The 25,498-nt window shown below is 34.8% G+C and overlaps 1 pseudogene; it reads right to left on the reverse strand.

Moving 5' to 3' along the window:
• Positions 1-778: 778 nt before the first annotated feature.
• LOC114044291 overlaps positions 779-25,498 on the reverse strand; it is a 90,392-nt pseudogene continuing 65,672 nt past the window's right edge.

Consider the following 25,498-nt stretch of genomic DNA (forward strand, 5'->3'; position numbering starts at 1 on the left):
TAAAGTGGCTAATATTTAATTTCATCTTAAGGGTAGGTTATATGAATTTGAGGCTCTGGAAGACAAATCTGAAAAGGTAGGGGTAGATGACCCTGCATGACAGATTAAGAATTTTTTTTTTATCTGGTGGGTTACAAAGGGTCAGATAAGAATGAAAAACAATGAAAGTTTGGGCAGTGAGGGGGCAGAGTGCCTGGCACAGAGTCAGGAGGACATGAGATCAAATCCTGGTGTCAGACACTTATAACTTGTGTGACCCTAGGCAAGTCACTTAACCCAGTTTGCCTCTGCTTCCTCATCTGTAAAATGATCTGGAGAAGGAAATGCAAACCACTTCTGTATATTTGCCAAGAAAACCCCAAATGGGGTAATGAAGAGTTGGACAAGATTGAAATGACTAGGGGTGGAGCCAAGATGGCAGAGTAAAAGCAGTGACTTGCTTGAGCTCTTCCCCAAATCCCTCCAAATACCTATAAAAAATGGCTCTAAACAAATTCTAAAGCAGCAGAACCCACAAAAAGACAGAATGAAACAAATTTCCAGCCAAAGACAGACTGGATGGTTGATCAGAAAGGTATATCGCGCCAGGCTGGATAGGAGCGCAGTTTAGCATGGGCACGCAGCCCGCAGAGAACCTGGAGCAGGCCTCAGAGGACTGAATTGCAGGTAGCTGTGGCAGTTTCCAGACTTCTCAACCCATGAATGCCAAAGACAACTTGGAAGGTCAGTGGGAAAAATCTGTGTCATCAGGGAGAGAGAGAAGCCAGTGATCTCAGCTCTAGTCCCCGAGCTCAGTGCGGGTGGCGGCTGCTTCTTGAGCTTCTGGCCCACAGACTGAGGGGGAACTGAATGGCTGATAAGAGGGGGATTGCAGGGATCTCTCTGATGGTGCAGGATTCTCTTGCTTTGCCCATGCTTGGATCTGGGTCACAGTTCTGGGTGGTGGTCCTGCAGCGACGAAGAGCACTGGAGTGGTGGAGCTTGTAGTGGCTGTGGAGAGGAAACCCACCTCACAGTTCCAAGACTGAAAAGAGTGCTTTTAGGCCAGAGCACAGGCCAGGAAAGGAGTAAACACCTCACCCTTGATCATACTACTTTGGAAGAACTGAAAATTTACAGGTCCCTAAAAGTATCTCTGAACACAGCTGCACAAAATCCCTGAAGCTTGGGACAATCTGTTCTCCACACTGGAAACAGACTCGTACCTTAACAAAGAGTTTATAAGTCAAGTAATTGGCTAGGATCATGAGCAAGCAGTGCAAAAAGAGTGAGACTATATTATCTTACTTTGATGACAAAGAGGATCAAAACATACAACCAGAAGAAGACAGTGAAGCCAAAGCTCCTACATCCAAAGCCTCCAAAAAAAATATGAATTGGTCCCAGGCCATGGAAGAGCTCAAAAAGGATTTTGAGAAGCAAGTAAGAGAAGTAGAGGAAAAACTGAGAGTGATGCTAAAGGAGACCCAAAAAAATACTGAAGAAAATAACACCTTAAAAAAATAGCCTAATCCAAATGGCAAAAGAGGTCCAAAAAGCCAATGAGGAGAAGAATGACCTTAAAAGCAAAATTAACCAAATGGAAAAGGAAGTCCAAAAGCTTACTAAAGAAAATACTTCCTTAAAAATTAGAATGGAGGAATTGGAAGTTAGGGACAATTTGAGAAATTAAGGCACTGTAACACTAATCAAAAGGAATGAAAAAATAGAAGAGAATGTGAAACATCTCATTGGAAAAACAACCAACCTGGAAAATAGATCCAGGAGAAAGAACTTAAAAATTATTGGTCTGTCTGAAAGCCATGATCAAAAAAAGAGCTTAGATATCATCTTTCAAGAAATTATATAAAAAAAAGAAATTATCAAGCAAAACTACCCTGATATTTTAGAACCAGAGGGCAAAATAGAAATTGAAAGAATCCACCAATCACCTCCTGAAAGAGCTCCCCAGAGGAAAACTCCTAGGAATGTTGTAGCCAAATTCCCAGAATTCCCAAGTCAAAGAGAAGATATTGCAAGCAGCCAGAAGGAAACAATTCAAGTATTGTGGAAATACAATTAAGATAACACAAGATTTAGCAGCTTCTACATGAAGGGTCCAGAGGGCATGGAGTATGATATTCCAGAGGGCAAAGGAGATAGGACTACAACCTAGAATCACCTACCTGGCAAAATGGAGTATAATCCTTCAGGGTAGAAAATGGTCATTCAATGAAATAGGGGACTTTCAAGCATTTCTGTGGAAAAGGCCAGAGCTGAATAGAAAATTTCACCTTCAAATACAAGACTCTAGTGAAACATGGAAGAGGTAAACAGGAAAGAGAAATCATAAGAGACTTATTAAGGTTGAACTGTTTACATTCCTGCAGGGAAAGATGATATTTGTAACTCATGAGTCCTTTGTCAGTATTAAGGTAGTAGGAGGGAAAAAATTTTATGTTTGTATAGATAGATAGATAGATAGATAGATAGATAGATAGATAAATAGAGGACACAGGGTGAGTTGAAGATGAAGGGGTGATATCTGGAAAATAAAATTAAGGGGTGGGAGAAGATTATACTGGGAGAATGAGAAAGGGAGAAGTAGAATGATGTAAAATATCTCACATGAAACAGACAAGAAAAGGCTTTTACAGTGGAGAGGAAATGGGGGAAGATGAGAGGGAATGAGTGAATCTTATTCTCATAGGATTTGGCTTAAGGAGGGAATAACATACATAATGGGGTATGGAAATCTATCTTACCCTACAGGAAAAAAAGGGGGGAAGGGGACAAGAGAGCAGGAGTTTGATAGAGGGGAGGGCAGAATGAGGGAGGGGATAATCAAAAGCAAACACTTCTGAGGAGGGACAGGGTCAAAAGAGAGAATAGAATAAATAGGGGTTAGGATAGGATGAAGGGAAATATAGTTTTTCACAACAAGACTACTATGGATGTGTTTTGCGTGACTGCACATCTATAACCTGAATCGAGATGCTTGCCTTTTCAATGAGGGTGAGTGGGGAGGGAGGAAGGGAGAAAATTTGGAACCCAAAGTTTTAAAAACACATGTTAAAAATAAAAAAAATTAAAAAGAAAAAAAGAGTAAAAAAATAAGCAATTATTAAGTAAAAAAAAATGACTGAAATGACTACACACCAAATAGGAGTACTGATTAATTGTTTTGGAACATGAAGAACTGAATGGAGTCTTACTGGAGATGTAGAGATGAGTTGGAAGATTGCTCTATCATCATTATGGAGAAATTTTGGCCTAAAATCTATCCTAAATTGGTGACAGTGGGAATCGAAAGGAGGTAGCAAACAGAGGAGAGATATTTGGACACAGAAATAGAAACAATGAATGTTAGCTATAAAGAGTCATATTTACTTGATTTCATGAAAAAGTAAATGTTCTAAAATTAAAACTATCAGTAAAGTGCATTTGTTTTATTGGGAGGTGATGGAATCTTTTTTTGTGAGCACTCTTCAATAATTGGCTAGATAACTACTTGTCAATATTATCATAGAGAGGAATCTTTTCCAGTTATGGCTTGATGTAAATGGTTTCTGAGGTCCCTTCTAACCTAAATCTCATTTCAGTGATTCTGTATAGTTAGCACTGACACAGTTACTGGCTGAATGGTTGTGTAGATATAAAAAGAAAGACGTAGACAGAGAGGGAAATCCCAGGTGATTTAAAGTTTTAGAGCATAGTTACCTAGAGGAATGGTGGTACCAGTAATATAGACCTTAGAAAGAACACCAATCTTGTAATCAGAGATTTTGGTTTTGAATCCTTACTCTTATAGTTATGAGTGCAGTTACCCTTAGCAAGGCATTTCACTTGAGATTTTTCATGGAAATAGACGTACTGTTGGATAGAAATAGGACCTACAATTTCACTGGAATCGGCAACTCTGAGATAAAGGAATTTGTTTACCCATGTAGGGTAACACCATTTTCTGCAACATATAGTCTCAAAGTTGCCTAGGGAACTGAGAGATTGAGTGATTTACCCCAGATTCCATAGCTACTTTCTCAGAGTCTTTGGAACTCAGAGACAAGCTCTCTATCCACTATACAACACTGCCTTGCATATGGATAATGGACAGTAACATTTGCACTACATATCCTGTAGGACTACAGTGAAGAACACATGTTAGAACTTAAAAAGCATTTTACAAATATGAAATATTAGTCTATTTCTGTCACCTAGCTCAATATCTGGCATTTAGTAGGTGCTAAATAAATGTTTGTTGTACTATATTATGAAATCAACAAGTATTTATTAAAGACATACTATGTGCCCAACATTGTGCTAAGCATTGAGGATACAAAGATGAAATTAGGTAAATTGGAAATCAGAGCTCCTTTGGTAGAAAAACTGATGAATTTAGTTTTGAAGGTTATTTATTTTTAAGTGCCAGAATTGCATCCAGGTGTAAATATCTCACTAGCAGGTGCAGATGTGGTCATAGTTCTTGTGAAATGAAACAAGGATGAGTAAATATCATTTGGGAATCATTCCAGAGAAATGAAAGTGTGTTGTGAAGCTAGAGAGGACTCCAGTCTTATTCTCTGATGTTGTTATAGACATGGATGCTACTGCTGAAACTATGTAGAAAGTCAAATGACATGTTTTTGGAAGGTAAATTTCTTACAGACAAATATTGGCTATGAAACACTACTGAAGATAGATGTTAACTTGACATGGTGTTGAACTATTTATCAATGCCACAATGTGTCAGGACGTTCTACCCACTATCCAGTTTCTCATAATGCTGAGTAGAAGAAACATATATTAAACTTAGATTTGTGTCACAGCAATAGAGCAAGGAAACTTAGTGCTCTAAAATAAATATGCTGTCCTTCAAACACAAGAAAATACAATGGACAACACCCAAACTATGAATTGCATGTCCACTAGGGATGATAGATTTACTACTGAGGCATCCATACCCTCCTTATAAGCAGTAGCCCACCTTTGTGAGATGGGGGCCACCATGAACATAGAGAAGTACTATCTATGTTTAGAGATCAGAAGGAAGATAATTGTCAAAACAGAGATCTACTCAGACAACTTAGCCTCACTAGCATGATATTCAATTCACTGAAGCTAAAGAAGCATTCCTTAAGTAACTATTATATATCACTGTGCTAGGCATTGGGCATGAGACCTGTTTTGAAGGTAGCTAGGAAATAAAAATGGGTAGCATAGGCAAAACACAGCATATCTGACATTTAGTATTCACAATCCAACACCTACATCTCTACTGAGAGGAGGAATGTGCATTACTTCACTGAATGTCTAAAACCAAGATTAGTTAATGCATTTAATTTGATTTCTGAATTTTAGTGTTTTCATTTCAATTATTGTAGTCATTATGTGTACTGTTATTTTGGTTTTCCTTTTCAGTCTGTAACATCTCATACAAGTTTCCCCAGGTTTTTGTGTTTCCCTCTCTTTATGGTATAATATCCATTAAATTCATATATCACAATTTCCTCTTCAGAGTTGTGATGTGCAATGTATTTAACAATGAAGATAGATCGTCCCAGTTCATGATTAACTGGAAAGACATAATAGTTAATACTCCATAAAGCAGTCTTAACTCTACTAACACTGAATTAAGTAGCCTTCAGGGAGTCAAAGTACTGGTAAAGAGGCTGTATAAGGGTTTGATTAAGAAAATCATTAAAAATGATTAGAAAAACAAACATGATGAACAGGTTAATAATCTACTATACAGTGACATAAATTTGAGTTGAGCTACATACAAATGATTAGAAAAAACAATTTTGCCCCTTCAATCAAAATTAATTATTTTTCTATTTTATTAGCAGGAGGAAGAAACAATAAATCTTTACTTTACTGTTTTACAAAACATTTTACCCTTTTGGATAATTTGTCACTTTCATAATTTTCTTTCACATGAGAAGTCTCTGTCAGAAGGCTTAGAATCTCTTAGAATGATCTGAGTTATATATTTCATATCAATATTAAAGGAAATTGTAGGAACATAATGATTATATTACATATTATTATAATGTTAATGTAACATACATTAATAATGTAATTTATTATTATTTATAATATATTAATATAATATAATATATAACCATATATTATAAATCTATGTGTAGGAAATTTCATTTGAAATGACAAAAATTAATTGAAATTATATTCTAAACACGGCAAATGCTTATGAATGTAAATCTGAAAAATTCAGTTTTAACTTTATCAGTCATTGGGTAGATCTTATCATTAAGTTGAAAGGACTTTAGAGATTTCTATACTGGCACCCAAATTTTAAAAGTGAAGAAAATGAGAGATGTAGAAATGTAAAGTAAGTTGGCCATAGTGGCCCAGTTAGCTAACAAGATGAAGCCAGAAATAATATGCAGGTATCCTGATTCTTACCCAAGCCAACAAATACCCTTTTCATTCAATCACATTGTACTATAACAATGAAGAAAAATGTATAGAATAATGGGTTAGATTTACCTGGTTTTTTAAAAATATATTCCCTGAATTCCTTTAAGTCCTATCCAACCATCAATTATCTTTGATGTTTTTAGTTATTAGACAGTAATACTTCAGAAATCATAATAATCTTGTGTATCTATATATCTATCTACCTACATATATATCACTTATTAAAAATTCTCCAAAGCAATACCAATAAAAGAATTGCAAATTAAAGGGGTTTTGAGAATCTACCTTCTATTCATTAGATTAGTTGTTGTTCAATCATTTTTCAGTTGTGTCCAAGTCTTCCTAACACCATTTAGGGTTTTCGAAGCAAAGATACTGGAGTAGTCTATTTCCTTCTCCAGCTCATTTTAGAGATGAAGAAATTGAGGCAAAAAAGTGTTGTCATTTGCTTAAGATCACACAGTAAGTGTCTGAGGCCAGATTTTAATTGAGGAAAATAAATCTTTCTGCACTCTATCTATTGCACCATCTAGTGAATTAGATTGGTAAAGACATCAAAGGAAAAAAAGGACAATTATAAATATTTTCAGGTTTGTGGAAAAATAACAGTGATGCACTGTTGTTATACCTATGAATGGATAGACCTGTTCTGCAGAGCAGTTTGGAATTATACGCAGTAAGCTATTAAATAGTTCTTGACCCTTTATTCTGCCATATGACATCTAGACCTATTTCTTTACCTAAAAATAGATCAAAGAAATATGAACAGGTGCTATATGTATTTAATAATTATAGCACCACTTTTTGTGGTGACAAAATCCTGGAAACCAAAGGGATTCCCATCATTTGGGGAATCTATGAATAAACTGTGGACTATGAATATGATGGAATACAATTAAGGAAATTGATTACTTCAAAGAGATATGGAAAGTCATAAAGGAATTGATGCAGAGGAGAAAGGAGAACCAGAAGAATAATTTATAACAGAATATCACTATTATAAAAGGGACAAATTTGGAGATTTTAATAAATTGATGAAGAATAAAATGAACGGTCAGGAAAAATAATTAAAAAAATGAAAACAACATTATTAATACAAACAACTTTGAAAGCTATAAGAAATATGATCTATATAATAACCATTCATGATTTAAAGTATTGATGATGACATATATTACCCACCTTCTGAAAGAGGGTTGATAGCATGCAGAATGAGACATTTGATTTTACATAACCAATGAGGGAACTTGTTTTGCTTGACTGTGTATATTTGTTAAGATGAATTATATGTTTTTTCCTTTTTTCCAATGGGGTGGGAGGTGGGAGGAACATAAAACATATTTCTGTTCATTAAGAGAAAAAATAAAAATATAGAGAAGTGCTTTAGACATGGCCTGTTTTAATACCTTTCAGATGTTATGAAGACATTGTTAGTTAGATTTTTTTCTCCCTTTTTCCAGGAGAGGATGGTCTCACATATTTGGAGGTGAATTATAAATGTTTATGATATAAAAACAAAATCAACAAAAATTTTGTAAAAGGGGCATGGAAAATGTCATGTATGGGGCACAATCAATAAGCCAATTTGGCTAAAATGTGGTGAATATATGGAAGTCATTTGCTATTAGCCTGGAAAGACTGACTAGAATTATGTTGTCAAGGACTTTAAGGGAGCCACTGGAATTACTTTAGAAGGAAAATGACATGGTCTGAACTATGCTTTACAAATATCATTTGTGTGGAGTAGGGGGGCCAGGAGGGTGGTTAGTGGGCCATTGCAACTGTTCCAGTGAGAGTTGGTGAGGTCCAGAGCCAGGATAACTGTAGTGTGAGTTTGGGGGTGGGAGGAGAGGATAAGTGAGATATGTTATGGATGTAAAATGAACACAACTTTAAATTTTATAAAATATAAGAAAGACAGAATGAAGTGGAAGAGTTGAAAATGTCTGGGTTTTCAAATCTGCATGACTAAAAGAATGGTGATTTCCTTAATAAGAATAGTATGTCACATAGAATGAAAAGTTTCTTCAATTGAGGAGATACAAGATATTAATGGCCATATAAAAAAATGCTTTACATCACTAATAAATATAGAAATACAAATTAAAGTAACTCTGAAGGTTTATCTCACCCCAAAGTGTCAAAGTTGACAGCAAAGGAAAATAACAAATGGAGAATCTCCAGGAAAAGAGACATGTTAATACTTATTTGGTGGACCTTTGTAATGGTGGACCTGTGAATTAGTATAGAATTTCTGGAAAGTGATTTGGAAATATGCCACCAAACTTACTAAACTATGTATCCCCTTTTACTGAATGGTTCCACCAATTGACCTATTTCCCAAACAGACCAAACAAACAAGGTTATCTTTATGTATGAATTAATTATAGCAGTTCTTTTTTGTATCATAGAACTAGAAACAAAGGTGTACCTTCAATTAGGGAGCAGAGGAACAAATTATGTGAATATAAAGCAATACTATTGTGCCACTAGATAGATAGATACGGAGATAGATAGATAAAGAGATAGATAGCTAAATAGCTAGCTAGATAGCTAGCTAGCTAGCTAGATAGATAGGATAGGATAGGATAGGTTAGTTTCATAGAAACCTGAAAAGATTTATATGAATTCATGCAGAGTGAATTGAGAAGAAACACAAGAATAATTTCTATAACATAGTTAAACCAAACCATAAAAAGCACAAGAATTCTGATTAACATAATGAGTATCTATTACTCCAGATGACCAGTGGTGAAACATGCTACTTACTTCCTGGCAGATGATGGATTCAGGGTGGAGAGTGGGATATGCATTATATATACATACATATGTATGTATGTGATTTCTCAGTCATGTCTTATTCTTCATGACCCCTTTTGGGATTTTCTTGGCATATATCCTGGAGTGGTTGGCCATTTACTTCTCCAGATCATTTTAAAGATGAGAAAATGGAGATAAATAGGGGTAGGTGACTTGCCCAGGGTCACAAAGCTAGTAAGGCTAGATTTGAACTCTGGAAGATGATTTTTCCTGACTCTGGGCCCAGAATTGTGTCCACTGTGCCACTGATCTATCTATCTATCTATCTATCTATCTATCTATCTATCTATCTATCTATCTATTTATCATCAACAACAAAATAATTTTTCTTGACTATATATATCCATTATTAGTTTTTATTTTTTTTCTGCTAATGGATGAGTGGGAGGGAGAGAACATTAATTTTTCTTAATTAAAAATGATTAAAAAGAAAAAAAAACAAAAATGAAGAGGTTTAATTTGGTCAGTTTCACTGGCAAAGAACTAAATATGGGATACCATATTAACTAAAATGATTCTCTTTTTTTTTCAAAGGAACTTTGGGGGTGGGGGAGAAGGAGTGTTTTGTTTTGTTCTCTTTTGTATGCATTGAGTTTGAGATGTCATTCATTTGAAGATGACCATTAAGTAGTTGAAGATAAAGGAGTAAAGCTCAAGATGGTGATTAGATTTAAATATAAAGATGTAAGTCATCTGCTTAGAGGTGTGGTTTAAACCGGTGAAAATTGAGAACATTGAGATAAATTATAGGAAAGACACATGGGGTCTCTTGGGTACATCAGTATATTGACAGTGGGACTTGGGTGATGATTCAGCAATGCAAAGGATTAGCAGGAGGAGAAGCCAAAGAGAACAATAACATGAGAATTCAGAGACAGGAGTATGTTAAAAAGCTGATTATGGTCCCATGTCTACTTTTACATGAAGGCCCATGTCATATGGTCACATTACACACATATTTGAAATATCTGTGATTTCATTACAGTGTCTGGAAAATCCTTCCACCTTATAAATCTGTCAAACCATTCATGACAGTAGAGAAGTCCTAGACATTTACCTAAATCATGTATGTATTAAATGACTTGAATAGGGTCACAAAAGTAGAAAATTATCAGAGACTGGATTTGAACCCTGGACAAATCCTGAAACCAAATACAAAATTCATCACCGAAAGCTTATTTGTGGGGATATTATGGAGAAAAAAATGTTTAAAAGACCTAGATTGAAGATGCTTTATGAAGGACATGGAGGAAAGTTGCATAAGAGGAGAAAGTTTGGATGTCACACTCTGCAAGGGGGAGGAAGGCTGTCTTTTGATTCCTATTTCACAGATACCTAAGGGTATTAAGTATCTATTGTAAATGGGAACGTTACACATCATTTCTTTCTATTCTATTCTGTTCTATTTTATTATGTTTATTAAATTCACTTTTAAATTTGATATAGATCACATATGAATAAGGAAAGATTTTTGAAGGAATTGCTTCAGAGAAGATTATAGAGGAAAATGTAATCGATCTATATTATAAAATTGACTTGCTACTTTAATTTTTGTACATATATTGAGTTCTAACATATCTTTCTCTGTCTCTATCTCCCTCTTCCCCTCTCTGTAATTAGAGAGAGAGGAATAGAAGGAAAGAAGGATGGAAAGAAGGAAGGAAGGAAGATGAACATAGAAGAGGAAAGTCTTAATGAAAACAAAGCTGGAGAAATGTCTAGCTATTTCTTTATACTCCTATCAACACTTTGATCTCCAGTCAGGTAGAAGTCTTACAGTGATGGAGTACTCTTGAGTAGTGATAGGATAGACTTAATCAAACATCCTTTTTTCTTCTTCATTTCTAATTCCATTATAGATAGAAAAAAGTTCTTTCTCTGATGGCAACAGTAGCGATTTACAGTAAATTGATGAACAAAAGGTTGAGAAGAGAGGAAGAACCTTTCCATCAACTTAGTTTCAATTATATTTTTTTGCTCAAAGTGACATTTATTTTGAGGATTGAAGAAAAGGATTTGTCTTTTAGCAAAGAGCCAATAAAATCACATTGTAAATGAACAATGAACAAAATATGGATTTTTCCTCTGAAGTATCCATACATATTACTGGCCATTCTATGAAGTTACACAGCAACCTTCTTAAAAATTTTCTGTAGGTCTTTTAAAAATATTTTATTGATTAAATCATACTACTTTTTTCCTTTCAGTTCATTTAATTCTTCATTTTATTTTCTTTAGAAAGGTAAGGAGGACTGTAGTGCTTCATGGGAAACTCTTATTTCAGTTTTGATAGTACACAGTTTTATGCATTTTAACTTTCAAAGAGTGATTTTGTTTTATGTTCATCATCCTCTAATTTATTTTCCTTCAATAATTGTCACCGTTGGAATATTACAGCCTTAAATTAGTATTCATGAAATATATTCAGATATTTTGTTGTTGTTCAGTGTTTTCAGTCATGTTCAACTCTTTCTGACCCCATTTGGAGTTTTCTTGGCAAAAATACTGGAGTGCTTGGCCATTTCCTTCTCCAGCTTATTTTATAGATGAGGAAACTGAGGCAAATCAGCTTCCGTGACTTGTCAGTATAACTATACAACTAGTAAGTGTCTGAGGCTGGATTTGAACTCAGGTTTTCCTGACTCCAGGGACAGTGCTCTATCCACTGTGTTACCTAGCTACGCCCCGCCCCCCCAAGTAATTTTAACAGGGTGGTAATAATGACACCTGGAAAATTGAATGAAATGGATTTTTCTTATCCCATGGCATTTGCCTTGAAAATATTCATCTAATACTATCATACTTGAGAGATAGTATTACATAGTGGATAAAGTGGAAGTTTTCGTTGAAATCAGGATGATCTGGGTCCAAGGCTAGACTCATGCTTTATGAGCTAGCACATGCTATCTGTATGACCATGGGCAGGCCCAATCAATCTATCACTATCTTGATGAAGACTGATTGATTTTTGCAAAGGGGAAGGGAGTTTCTACTTGAAATAAATCTCACTATTCAGCATAATATATTTTAATCACCAAATATTTCATTTAATAAAGTATCCCTTTTTCAAGTTAAATTATATTTATTATAAGCAGAGGTGGCAACATTATGGTTTGTTACTAGGTGGATTAAGGAGGTAAATGCACAGATTCTACCTCATCTAGGCCAAAAGAAAATATACCAATCTGCTACCAGATGACTAGAGTTGTGTTTTCCATGAAAAAATAAAAGTTAGTAATGTACATATTTTGTTTTCTATTGAGAAGTTATAGGGAAATGGTCACTGAAAACAACTATGAAATATGAGTGGATTAAAAGCTCATGCCCCTATCACCTCTCCACTGGACAACTACAGTAGCCTTCTAATTCTTCTCCCTGCCTCAAGCCTCTCAGCTCTGACATTTATCCTCCACATAACTGGCCAAGTGATATTTCTAAAGCACAATTCTGACAATGTCACTTCCCTACTAATTGGCTCCCTATTGCCTTTTGGATGGAATACAAAGTCTTCTTTTTGACATTTAAAGCCCTTCACAGTCTTTTTTCAACCTACCTTTTTAGGCTTAGTAGATATATACCTCTCTTTCAGGTACTCTGATCCAGCCAAATGAGCCTTGCTCTTGGTCATGCATAACATTGCATCTCCTGTATCTATGTGTTTACATGCTATAGCTCTTATGCCTAGGATGTATTCCCTTCTCACCTTGACTTATTAGAATCTCTAATTTCCTTCAAAGTTCTGCTCATATGCCACCTCCTATATGAATAATTTTTTAGTCCTCCCAGTGGCCTTGTCTTGTCCCCCAAATTACTTTCTTTAAGAAAATTTATTAGGTATCTCTTTTCTATATTCAGATATTTCTCATCATTTGAGATGCTTATGTTCTATAAAGTTGATGGAAACACTGAATTAGTGAATACATAACTAAGGGAAATACAGGGTTAGGTGAACTTCTGGTAACATCATTTAGTTCAGCACTTTTCTGATTAGTTTCATCTACACATTGGCAAATTTCTTGTTCTGTTTTTTCTGAACGTACTGTATTTTTGATTAATTAACATTGGAGTCATGGCCAACAGTACTATAACTCATGCCTGAAGGAAGTTTATCTAACATATTTTGTTTTGTTTTGTTTTCCTCCACAAAACATTTCACAATCTTTTTGGGCTTAGGAACACTAAACAGAATTTGAACACTGTGCTTGGGGACCATTTTAAACAACCAAATCAACAAGAAAAAGAAAAAAAAGTCAAAAAATGTGTCACAAAATAGACCACAAAAAAGGACCTATGTTTACTGGATGAGAGCTGAAACAAGAAGGCAGAGAATCACCTTGTGTGACCTCATCTGGGAACTTGTGCATTGGGAGATGATTTTTTTTACAACTCCATTTATATTTGTGAATGAATGTGCAAGCATTGCTAGTTTTGATTTTGCTGTTATCAATACATTTTAGTGAGTAAGCAATTTTACACATATGAACTTCATGAATAATGAGGATCAACAGTATTTACATAAAATCTAAGTACATGAGACCAGGGATATTTTATTTCTCTTCTTCCTCCCCCCCAGAACCTAGCACATATTTTTTTAGCACAAAATAAATACTTATTGATGGAAAGATGGATTAATTGAATTTTAGAAGGATGGGAATAGGGAGAGAATCTCCCTTGAAAGTGACATATTTTGGTATAAAGAGGCACTAGGGCATAAAGGTTTTTTTTTTTTAATCCTTTATGTCTATTTTTTTCATGCTTTCCTTTACATGATTTCTTCCCAATGATAGGAATAAGATTTTATTTTTAAAGGCTTTAAAATCCAGCAAATGCATTATGTAAATTCAATTTCATGAATCTAAAAGATAAACATCCTGAGAGCAGGGAATATTTCAATTTTTTTTTCACTCTGTATCCCTAGGGCCTATCACGACTCCTGGAACATTGGTACTTCATATTGGCTGTTCTGTCTTTTTTGACTTCAATACCAAATCTTAGCTCCAGTCTCAGCCTGGAAAATTTTTCAATATTCCTCATTAGCCTGGAATATCTACTTACCTCTTCAACTTTCTCATAGTGCAACATTACTTTCCCACGGCTGCCCCTTCTTGACTGGTGAATTCCTCTGGAAGACTCCATTTTGGGGAAAGTTCTAAGCTCCTCAATCTTTATTCCCCTCCTGGATACACTTCTGACTTTCTAGATTCTCTCCTGAATGTTATTCTTTCTGGACTCCAGTGCCATGTTTATGTAAGCTCCTCCTATTTTGCCTTTTTATTCTCCTTTCCCAGCTTTTCCCTCATTAGAATATTGGGGCAGATACTCATGGGCAAGTGTTGTCTTGCTTTTGATTGTTTTATATATCCAGTGCTTAGTATAATGACTGACACATAGAAACACTTAAATGTATATTGCCTGACTCTCTACCTTATAGAACTAAACTGACTTTTAATAGAAGTCATAAAGTCTAAATCTTTTGAACCAGAACACAGGTTTTTGTGGTTGTTCAGAGAATTTCAGTAAATGATCACATGGAGGTCATTTAATCTAACCCATTCATCTCATTTTCTAGGTGAGGATTCTGGGCCTTAGAAAAAGTAAGTGATGTGCCTATACTCATAAAAAGTAGTTAAAGGCAGGGTTGAGGGTAGCATTCAGTTTATAAGATTTCCTAGTGTTGTACCAAGATTGGGCTTCTGTTGTTTAGATGTTTCAGCTGTGTCAGACTCTTCAAGACCCTATCTGGGCTTTTCTTGGGTAAGGATGATGGAGTGGTTTGCCATTTCCTTCTTCAGCTCATTTTAAAGATGAAGAAACTGAGGCAAACGGGGTTAAGTGACTTGCTCCGTGACACACAGGTTGTAAGCGACTGAGGCTGGATTCTAACTCAGGAAGATAAGTCTTTCTAACTCTGAGCCTGGTATTCTATCCACTGTATAACCCAGCTGCCTAGCAATTGTCTAGTAATATTGCTACTAAATTTTCCCTAAACCTTATTCTTTATTAAGTATATGTACCTACAATTATCCAAATGCTTCTGGAAAACTTTTCCTCAGACATTAATGCATGAAATTAATTCTTCCTTGGGTTAAAAAAGGCAGAAAATGATTTAAATAGTCAAACACATTTGGGTTTTGTTTACTTAACAAAAAATTGTTTTCCTTAGACAATTATCCCTCATCTCCAGTATTTCATAAAGAATGCTTTTTTTAATAAAACAAATATGTTTTGCAAAACGTCTGCTATAATTACGAGAATTCAATGGAAGTTATTCCACTTATGACTAAGAGATAATACTAAAATCTTCAAAGCCCTGTGCCTCAAAGACAAAGCCTTTGTGGAGCATTGATTGAAACAGCATTTTGGATGAATAGAACCATGGGAAGGAAAATCAAACACAAAAGATGAAATGTAGTGAGTATGAGTAACAATAGGTCTTCTTCCTGTGTCATTATAACAAAAAAAGGATTGATTTTATTCAAGCCAAAGATGGGGACACATTTACCATGTAATATTTTCCAACTGCTAATTCTACAATTATTTAATTCTTCAATTCTGTGACATGAAGAGTATTGCCCATAGCACCTAGGAAGAAGAATGCAGCCTACTTGGTGGCAGATGTCTGAAGTAGAAATAATATTATTTTCTTATTATGAATAGACTGAAAAGTGAACAATCTTATTGGCTTAGAATTCCATTTCACATCACATGCAAAACAAGGTCAATGGCTTACTGATTAACAATTTATTTTGGTTACAGATGGAAGGCTAGGAACTCAGTAATATTTTTCAAAATCTTACTGCATTCACATACACTCTTCTTCATGCGTTACCAGGGAGAATTTGAAGAAACAAGATTCTAGGAGATTTTTGCTCCACATTAAACCCTTCAATGATGCCTCAAAGGGGCTCTTCTCAGTTAGTATCATCATTATTGTTATTGTTAATTTTATCATGATTAATATCATTATTAATAATAGTACTAATAGCCATGTAATTTCACTTGAGCAGTGAACTCCTGGTGTGGAACTTCCTCTTCCACTGAATATCAACCTCTCCTCTGTCCTTGTACGTCCAAGAGAAAAGTCTTGCCCAAGGATATGTATATTGGCCTTAGCCTTGGCCCAGTTCTCCATCCACTCCAGCATATTGCCTGTTGTTTGTTGTTGTTGTTGTTATTATTATTATTATTATAATTATGGAAGCTGTAGTGTGTATGAAGTCAGAACCATAACAGCATAAGTAAAATTTTCTTTAAATAAATAGCCCTAATCTTAGACACCTTGTTTGTAAAAGTCAGAATGATTTATTTATGCTGGGCTTACTTTTTAAACTTAAAATAGATAGAAGTTTCTACTTCTGTGATCTGATTTCCATTTCTCATGGAAATGTACTGTTTACTTTGTGAATGCATATGCTTTTCATCAGGACATTTTAAGGGCAAATCAATAAGACAGCAGTGGATGATGAATCATCAAGGATTTTATACAATCTAAAGAGCTAAGAACCTAGGAATTGGTTATGTCACATGCCTCTTGCTTGCTAAGTAGCTGCTTAATTTAATACTTGGTAATAACAAATTCTGTGTACCTGATACTAGATGTGTTTTTTTCTCTTCATCTAATTATTTTAGAAAACTGCAGTTGAAAATAAGATGAACTTAGATATCAATCTTAAATGTATAAGGGCAAAAGAAAATAAACTAGACTCTCTCAATTCTATTGTATTATACAAAGAAGTATTGTTTTCATTCCATTTATTTCTCTTTGTTATAGAACTTCAATAAGGAAATTAGTCATTGAATGCACTAACAATTTCCTTTGTGTGAAAAATAGACCTTCCATCAAAGACTAAAAGTATTTCAATTAAATTCAACTGGCATTTATTAAATATCTGCCAAGTATTAGGCACATTCCTATTTGCTAGCTAAAGACAAAATAAGGAATGATTCTTGCCTTCATGGAGCTCACATTCTACTGGTGGGCATGGGCGGGATGAGTAAGATTTTAAGATTTATAAATAAATACAGCATAATTTGAGGAAGGATATGCAAGAGATCAATCAATCAATAAACATTTGTGTGTCAGGTGATGTGCTAAGCTCTGGGGATACAAAAGCAGGGAAAAGACAGAACCTGCCCTCAAGAAATGGAGGAGATGACACAAAAACAATCTTGACAAACACACATTATACAGTATAAACAGGAAATAATTTAAAAAAGTGAACTAAGAGGGATTGAGGAAAAGTTTCCTGTAGAAGATAGTATTTTAGTTGAGTCTTAAAGAAAGCTAAGGAAGTCAATAGATGGAGACCTGGAGGGAGAGCATTGCAACCTCACGTGTGAGCAAGAGAAAATTCCTTGAGTGATGGAATGTCATGTTTGTAGGACTACAAAATGTTAGTGTCACTGAATCAAATAGTATATCATATGAAATAAGACGCATAGAGACCAGGAAGTTAGGAGGGGATTGTAAAGTCAATAAATGAACTGAGTCTTGTAAACTTGTAGACCTCAGCTAAGTCTTGTAGAATTTCAAGTTTTCTGAAAGGAAGAGATAAAGATTTAGGGTATCCCAGGCCTGTGATACAGCTTTTATAAAGGCATGGAAGGAGACAAAAGAATGCCCCAGTTAGGGAACAAGTAGGCCAATTTCACTGGAATGTGTAGTATAATGGGAAAGTCAGGAAATACATGAAGTAAACTGTAAAGAGCTTTCAATGACAAGCTGAAGAAATCTTGTTTTGTACCATAGTTGAGAAGGAGCCAATAAAGTGTCTTGAGTTCTGTTGAAAAGTCTTGTCATAAGGTTGATGTACAATGCTTTTGATATTTTTAAATTCACAGAATAACTAGATAGTCTAAAAGTCTCAGACTCTAAAAATTTCAAGGGATCTTGGAGGTAATCTAATTTAATTTCTTTTTTTTTCAAAATCTGTGCCCCAGCTTCAGTACCAGTTTATGAATACTACCAGGTACATGTGTATGAAGACTATGTGAGTAATGACAAATTCAGGGTAAACAGTCAGGTTTGCTTCATCATTGTTGATGCTGCATTTAGAAAAGAGAGCTGAGACCTGACTGGTAGATATAGCTTCACTCAAGAAGTTATAGTAGGAGTATTCAGAAAAAGGTCCTAAAATATGAAACACAATTTGGTTTTGTATGTGAGAGGTAAAAAGTTCTTTGAGTTATAAATCTCAGCTTCCTCCAGGACAGAACCTCATAAGCAATATGTTAGCAAAATGAAGTTGCACAGAAGTAAGAGTGAATCAGCAAGCTAAGTGAATTGCTCAAAATACAAAGTTTACATTCAATTAGAATTTAACAGAGGAAAATTTTCATAACTATTATAACATACAGGGAGATGGTTTAAGTTTGAGATTGTGGGGAATAAAATGGCAACATAAGCCACAACATAGTAGCAGAAAGAAGAGTAAAATATTAGAAAAGATAAGTAAAAAGGGCCTTAAACTCCTAACAGTTTGAAGAGATCTCAATAACATCCTGGTCAAGTTGCAGTTGTGTGGGAGATCTGTTTAGAAACTTTGTCCATCTAGGCCAGAGATGTCCTTTCTAAATGAAAATCAGTTTTTTTTTTTTAATTTGCCCTTGGGATAACTTCAGCATTTACATCTTTCTCCTCAAGTTTTGAACCAACGGTTCATTTCCTGCCTGTTATGTAGTACATAATGACAAAGAGAGATTCTAGTGGCAGGGTTCAGACTAAGGACAGTATATGTCAGAAACAAAGAAAAGGCTTTTGTTCATATTGTCTTCATGTACATAAACTTTTCAGCAGATTTTCTTGCCAGCTACCAGAGTGAATGTGGGGAATAAGACAACAGGCCAGTAAGTTCAAAGTGGGATGATTACAGAGAACATGGTGAAAACAAGGTAAAGTGTGACTGAATCACATGAGAGATCCCAATAGAGCACTGTAGGGAAATCTAAGGAGGAAAAAATTCAGATCGGTGCAGGGGAAGGGCAGAAAAGAGCAAGTAATTCTTTATGGAGATTGTGGCTCCTGATAAGCCATGAAAGAAGAAAAAGCTTCGGTTGATTTCATCTGCTGGAAATTATGGTGCATATCCTCATTGGGACCCTCCTTGTCGCTCCACATCATCATACTTTACCATTACTGACCCATAAAAAGCTTATATTCCAATGGGGGAATCACAGATATACACACTAGTATCTCATGTCTTTACTTTTTCAGGTAGAGTATGCTCAAAGGACATGGGATCAAGTATTTTGAGAGGAGATATTCTTGAGAGCATCATCAGTCAGAAATATGATATAGTACAGAGAACCATAGCATTATAAAAGTGGATGATACTTAAGCAGCCATTTAGTTCAACCCATAACTGAAAAAGAATCTTCATTGTTCTGTGCCTGATGAGTGGCTATCAAATTATTCTCAGAAGTCTCCAATAAGATCATGCTACTTATGTCTTCCTAAGGATGCCCATTCTGTTTTTTGGACAGTTTCAATTCTTGGGATTCTTTTTTGACAGAGCCTTTATGACTTCTACCCACTCCTCATTGTTCTTCCCTCTGGAGCCAAAAAGAAAGAATAAATCAAATCTCTCATTTATGTGATGGATCTTCAAATACTTAAAGACAGTTATCATAGGAAGCTTGAATCTTTGTTTCTTTTCAGTAAATACTTCTGGTTCCTTCAACCAGTGTTCAGATAGCATGTGTGCAAGTCAAGAAAATCACCAAACAAAAACCCCTAAATGCATCTTTTATTTAGTCACCCTGAATGTGCAAATCTCCTGCAATTGTTTATTCATGTTCTTTGACCATAAAACATATGTGTGTATATATACCCCTATGTGTATATATGTACACATGCATATATATACATATGTATGTATGTATGTATATGAATGAATATTTGTTTTGTGTATGTGTCAATTTCCTATGTATCTTGGATATCAGTAATATTTAATGCAAATTTTTTTTCAGTGATTCCAATTTCGGTTTCTTATAAATATCCACTTCCTAAAAGTTAGTACTGTCCAAAAAAGGGAAGTAACTACATAAATATTCCTCTCTTTCCACAACTTTGTACTTTTTTCCCCCATCTATACAAAGTATATACTTGTGTATGTTATTCCCTCCTTAAGCCAAATCCTATGAGAATAAGATTCACTCATTCCCTCTCACCTTCCCCCATTTCCCCTCCCACTGTAAAAGCCTTTTCTTGTTTGTTTCATGTGAGATATTTTACCTCATTCTACTTCTCCCTTTCTCCTTCTCGCAGTATAATCCTCTCTCATCCCTTAATTTTATTTTCCAGATATCACCCCTTCATCTTCAACTCACCTTATGCTCTCTATCTATTTATCTTTCTATCTATACATACATATAATTTTTTCCCTCCTACTACCCTAATACTGACAAAGGACTCATGAGTTACAAATATCATCTTTTCCTTCAGGAATGTAAACAATTCAACCTTAATAAGTCTCTTATGATTTCTCTTTCCTGTTTACCTCTTCCATGTTTCACTAGAGTCTTGTGTTTGAAGGTCAAATTTTCTATTCAGCTCTGGTCTTTTCTATAAGAATGCTTGAAAGTCCCCTATTTCATTGAATGACCATTTTTCACCCTGAAGGATTATACTCCATTTTGCTGGGTAGGTGATTCTAGGTTGTAGTCCTATCTCCTTTGCCCTCTGGAATATCATACTCCATGCCCTCTGGACCCTTCATGTAGAAGCTGCTAAATCTTGTGTTATCCTGATTGTGTTTCCACAATTCTTGAATTGTTTCCTTCTGACTGCTTGCAATATCTTCTCTTTGATCTGGGAATTCCGGAATTTGGCTACAACATTCCTAAGAGTTTTCCTTTGGGGATCTTTTTCAGAAGGTGATCAGTGAATTCTTTCAATTTCTATTTTGCCCTCTGGTTCTAAAATATCAGGGCAGTTTTCCTTGATAATTTCTTGAAAGAGGATGTCTAGGCTCTTTTTTTGATCATGGCTTTCAGATAGTCCAATAATTTTTAAGTTCTCTCTCCTGGATCTATTTTCCAGGTCAGTTGTTTTTCCAATGAGATATTTCATGTTCTCTTCTATTTTTTACATTCCTTTGGATTAGTGTTACAGTGCCTTGATTTCTCAGATTGTCACTATCTTCCACTTGCTCCACTCTAATTTTTAAGGGACTATTTTCAGCCCTCTGAGGCCTGCTCCAGGTTCACTGCAGCCTGCATGCCCATGCCAAACTGTGCTCTTCTCTCTGCCCAGCATGATATACCTTTCCGATCAACCATCCAGGCTGTCTTTGGTTAGAAATTTGTTTCACTCTGTCTTTTTGTGGGTTCTGCTGCTTTAGAATTTGTTTACAGCCATTTTTTATAGGTAGTTGGAGGGGTTTGGGGAAAAGCTCAAGCAATTCACTGCTTTTACTCTGCCATCTTGACTCTGCCCCACCCCGCCTTGTAACTCTTGAGAACTGTGTTGTTATTACACCATGCTGGATAATCACTTTTTTGGAAGAATGAGAAAAGAAATTCTTGGGCAGGTGTGACACTAGATTAGATGGTTTCTGAAGTTCATTTACAACCATGAATTTAGAAAAAAAAACAGGGAGTATGGTATTCAGTGTTTTCTACTATATCTTGACCTGTGTCCATTATTGCTTTACTCTGTGATGCCAATTTCATATACTGTCCAGTTTGCATGTGTGTGTGTATTTTGTGTGTACTCATGTGTGTATGTGTGTTGATTTGCTTGAATATAGGACTCTATCTCATATTGTAAGCAGCTAGTATTTTCCTAAGGTACTATATAAAGTTAATTTAGAAAGATTTTAGATTTTGAGCACTCTTGAAATTATACAAATCCTCTTGGAATTTTACTTGTCCTTCAATTTGTAAACAGGATATGGTATTTGTTTTGGGTATGTGGAATTTATGAATATTCCTCTTTTTTCATTATCATTGGGAATCATGCTGAATACATTTTCCATAAGTAATTCAATAAGCAGTTATGCCATGGAATTACACAGTAAGGTCTCATAGATATTATTCTATAAAATGAGTTCAATTTCAACTTACTCAATTCTGGATTTTTAACTTCTTGCTGTGAATAGGGGGGTGGTTAAATCATTCTATGAGGCAATATTTTTCATAAAGGACACTACCTTCTGATTACTTCATGCAGGGAAATATCTTTCATAATTACTGTCAGAGCTCCATGAAATCAGAGGTAAGACAAGTTATATTAAGACCAACATTGATGATTTCATTTGTGATAATGCCCAAATATCAGGATAAAATATTTATAAAAGGTCAATGTTTTTTTTTGTCTTGACCTATAATTTTATTTATATGATGAATTCCCAGTGGGGAAATGTTCATCTTCCAAAGTCAGTGGGCACCTGACCTGTAATGGCATTAGACAGTTAGCCTGAGGGCACAGAAAAGTTAAATGACAACTAGGGTAATATAGTTTATATGTGTTAAGGGAAGACCTTGAACCAAGGTCATCCTGACTCAAAGTTCAGCCCTCCATTCTGTACACCATTATGACCTTAAAAAGTTTAGTATTTTCTAAACTATATTTAGATATAGCAACAAGGGCTTTCTTGATACAGAAAATATGAAATTAATTGGTGAATTTTGTTCCTAGGGAATTACATTTTAATATATATTTTGGTGTCCTAATATATTTATTACAATTCATCTCATCTCTTTTTTCTCTTCTCTCTGTCTCTATCTCCTTTTCTCTCTCTCTAGTTAACTCACAAAGCACTTTTTTCTGCCTCTCTTACGCTATCACATTATGTCTTTTGTTGAAGTTATTGATGTGTTTAACCCTCCTCTTCTCCCCATCAGACTGTAATTGTCTTGAGGGTAGGCACTATTATCCACATTCATATTTTACCATGTCAATATTAAATGTCATCTTGATGAAAAGCCATGGGCAAGTGTCATAGTATACGTTAACTGTAATGCACATGAGTGAGTTGAGCTTTTAGGTTTGGGGCCTTTAGCTTTAGGTGTGTCAAGAATTAGTGACTGAGAAATGATTGACAAAGGAGTGGATAATGCTTCAACTTTTCCAGTGCCTACCTTCTCACCAATGACTATTAGATAGATATGTATGTATCTATCCACATGTGTGTATATATGGATGTGTGTATGAGTGTATATGAATTTAACCTGTAGCTTTCAGAGTTGTCCTGCTGTTTTTCTGTGGTTCTTTCTGGCCTTCCTTCTTTTCTCTCTCTATTTTTTCATTTAATTTTATTTTTCACTTCATTTATTTTCTCTCAGTTCACCACACTTGAAATTTAGAAGAAAAAAAGAATATTATACAAATACTCATATTTGAACAAAAATTCCATATTATCATTATATAAAAATGTATGTCTCATTCTGCAGCTTAATTCAATCATCTGTCAGTATGTGAGTAACATAGATAATAGTCATTTCATTGATTGATCTCTTAAAAATGTTTGACTTTTCAATGAATTGATTATTGTATTAATTGTTTCCCTCGTTCCACTCACTTCACTTTGCATTTATTCATATATATCTTTTGATTGTTCTCTGAAGTCATCCCTTCATTATTTCTTTTTCCTTTTTAATTGAATTTGATTGATGTAAACCGGACTCAAACACCAGAACACAAATAGAGTAGAGAAAATTAAAAAAAGTATCATAAACTTAAACATTGGGACTTAATTACAAAGCTAGAAAAAAAAGCATGCCATGTGCATAGCAGAAGATAAGAGAGGATTCAAAATATGTAATGATAAATTTTCATTTCAAAAAAGCCTGTATGATAAGTTCTACATGTTGTGTCCATTATTTCTATGGTAAAATAGTATTCTCTCACATTCATGTATCACATTTAGTTTATCCATTCCTCAATTTATGATCACTTTCTTATTGTCTCATTTTTGTAGTTATATAAGGAACTACTATAAATAGTTTTGTACAAACTGTCTCTTTTCTCTTTCTTTTCTCTCTTTTGGGTTGTAGGTCTAGTGGATATATTGTTTGATCAAAGAAGATAAACAGTTAATGACTTTGGAGGGATAGTTATAAATTACTTTCCAGAATGACTATATTAATTCACAATCCCACCAGGAGTGCGTTAGTCTACTTTTTGCCTCATGATCTCCCCAACATTGGTTATTTCCCATTTTTAGTGATTTTTATCAACCTGATATGTGTAAAGTTGTTACTGATACATAATTTTAAAATTTGGATTTCTCTAATTTTTAATTTTTAGTATGTTTGGTGTTAGTTTGAATTTATTCCTGTTCATATCTTTTGATCATTTATCTATTAGTGAATGATTTGTAGTCTTATAAATTGGGTACAAAATCTTTATCACACAAAGTTGCTTGAAGAAAAATTCCTGAATTACATGTTATCCCCTTATAATTTTCCCTGCATTGGTTTTGTTTGTGCAAAAACCTTTTTTTAGTTTTATATACTGAATTTTAAGGTTTTCATTTTTTAAATAATTTTCTTTAACCTTTGCTTAGTTATGAACTCTTCCCCTAGACATAGACCCAAGAAGTATTGTTTTCTTTTTGCTCTTATAATTTGTTTATGAAGTCAACCAAAATACCTATCCTTCTTCTTTTATTTCACAGGCATCTATGTGGCAAGAACCATAGGGAGGGCCTGATTTTTTTTTTTGTTCTCCCTGATTTTCTGAAGATCTTGGGGAAGGCCGATGCTAATTTTCATAAGCCAGTCTAAATATCAAGATCAATGGAAAAAAAGTGGTAGCACCCTTCTAAAATCTATGAGACTTAGCTAAAAGAGCTGATGTAAGACAATATCTAAGAGTTGTTGGAGGTGTGCTAGAAAGAGTGAACAGATATAAATTCACCAGGAGCCAAACTCAAGTAATAAAAAGAGCCTCCTTTTAGCATTTTGCTAAAAGAAGTGTTCCCACAGTCCCCTGAAGATATCTGTTTTATGGACTGAGAGGTTATTTGAGCCAGATGTAAAATATTTTAAAAGGCTACAGGCACTCAATTCCCTAGAGTTAGGAAATACCATAGTGTTAGCTGAGGCATAGACATAATCTTTTCATAGTCTACTAACTCAGGAGTCACTGAGTTACATAGAGAGGAGATAATAAGTACCATCAGTCAGAAGAGAGCAGTACAATGGGGAGTAGTAGAGTTGAGGAAACTCAACTCATGCCAGGAATGTATGAAAGAAGTAAAACAATTGAGCACTTAAGGAAAGAGACTTCTTGACAAAGATCATTGAGATATAAAGG

This window comes from Vombatus ursinus, unplaced genomic scaffold, assembly GCF_900497805.2.
Source record: "Vombatus ursinus unplaced genomic scaffold, bare-nosed wombat genome assembly UNPS02014773.1, whole genome shotgun sequence".
Lineage (NCBI taxonomy): Eukaryota > Metazoa > Chordata > Mammalia > Diprotodontia > Vombatidae > Vombatus > Vombatus ursinus.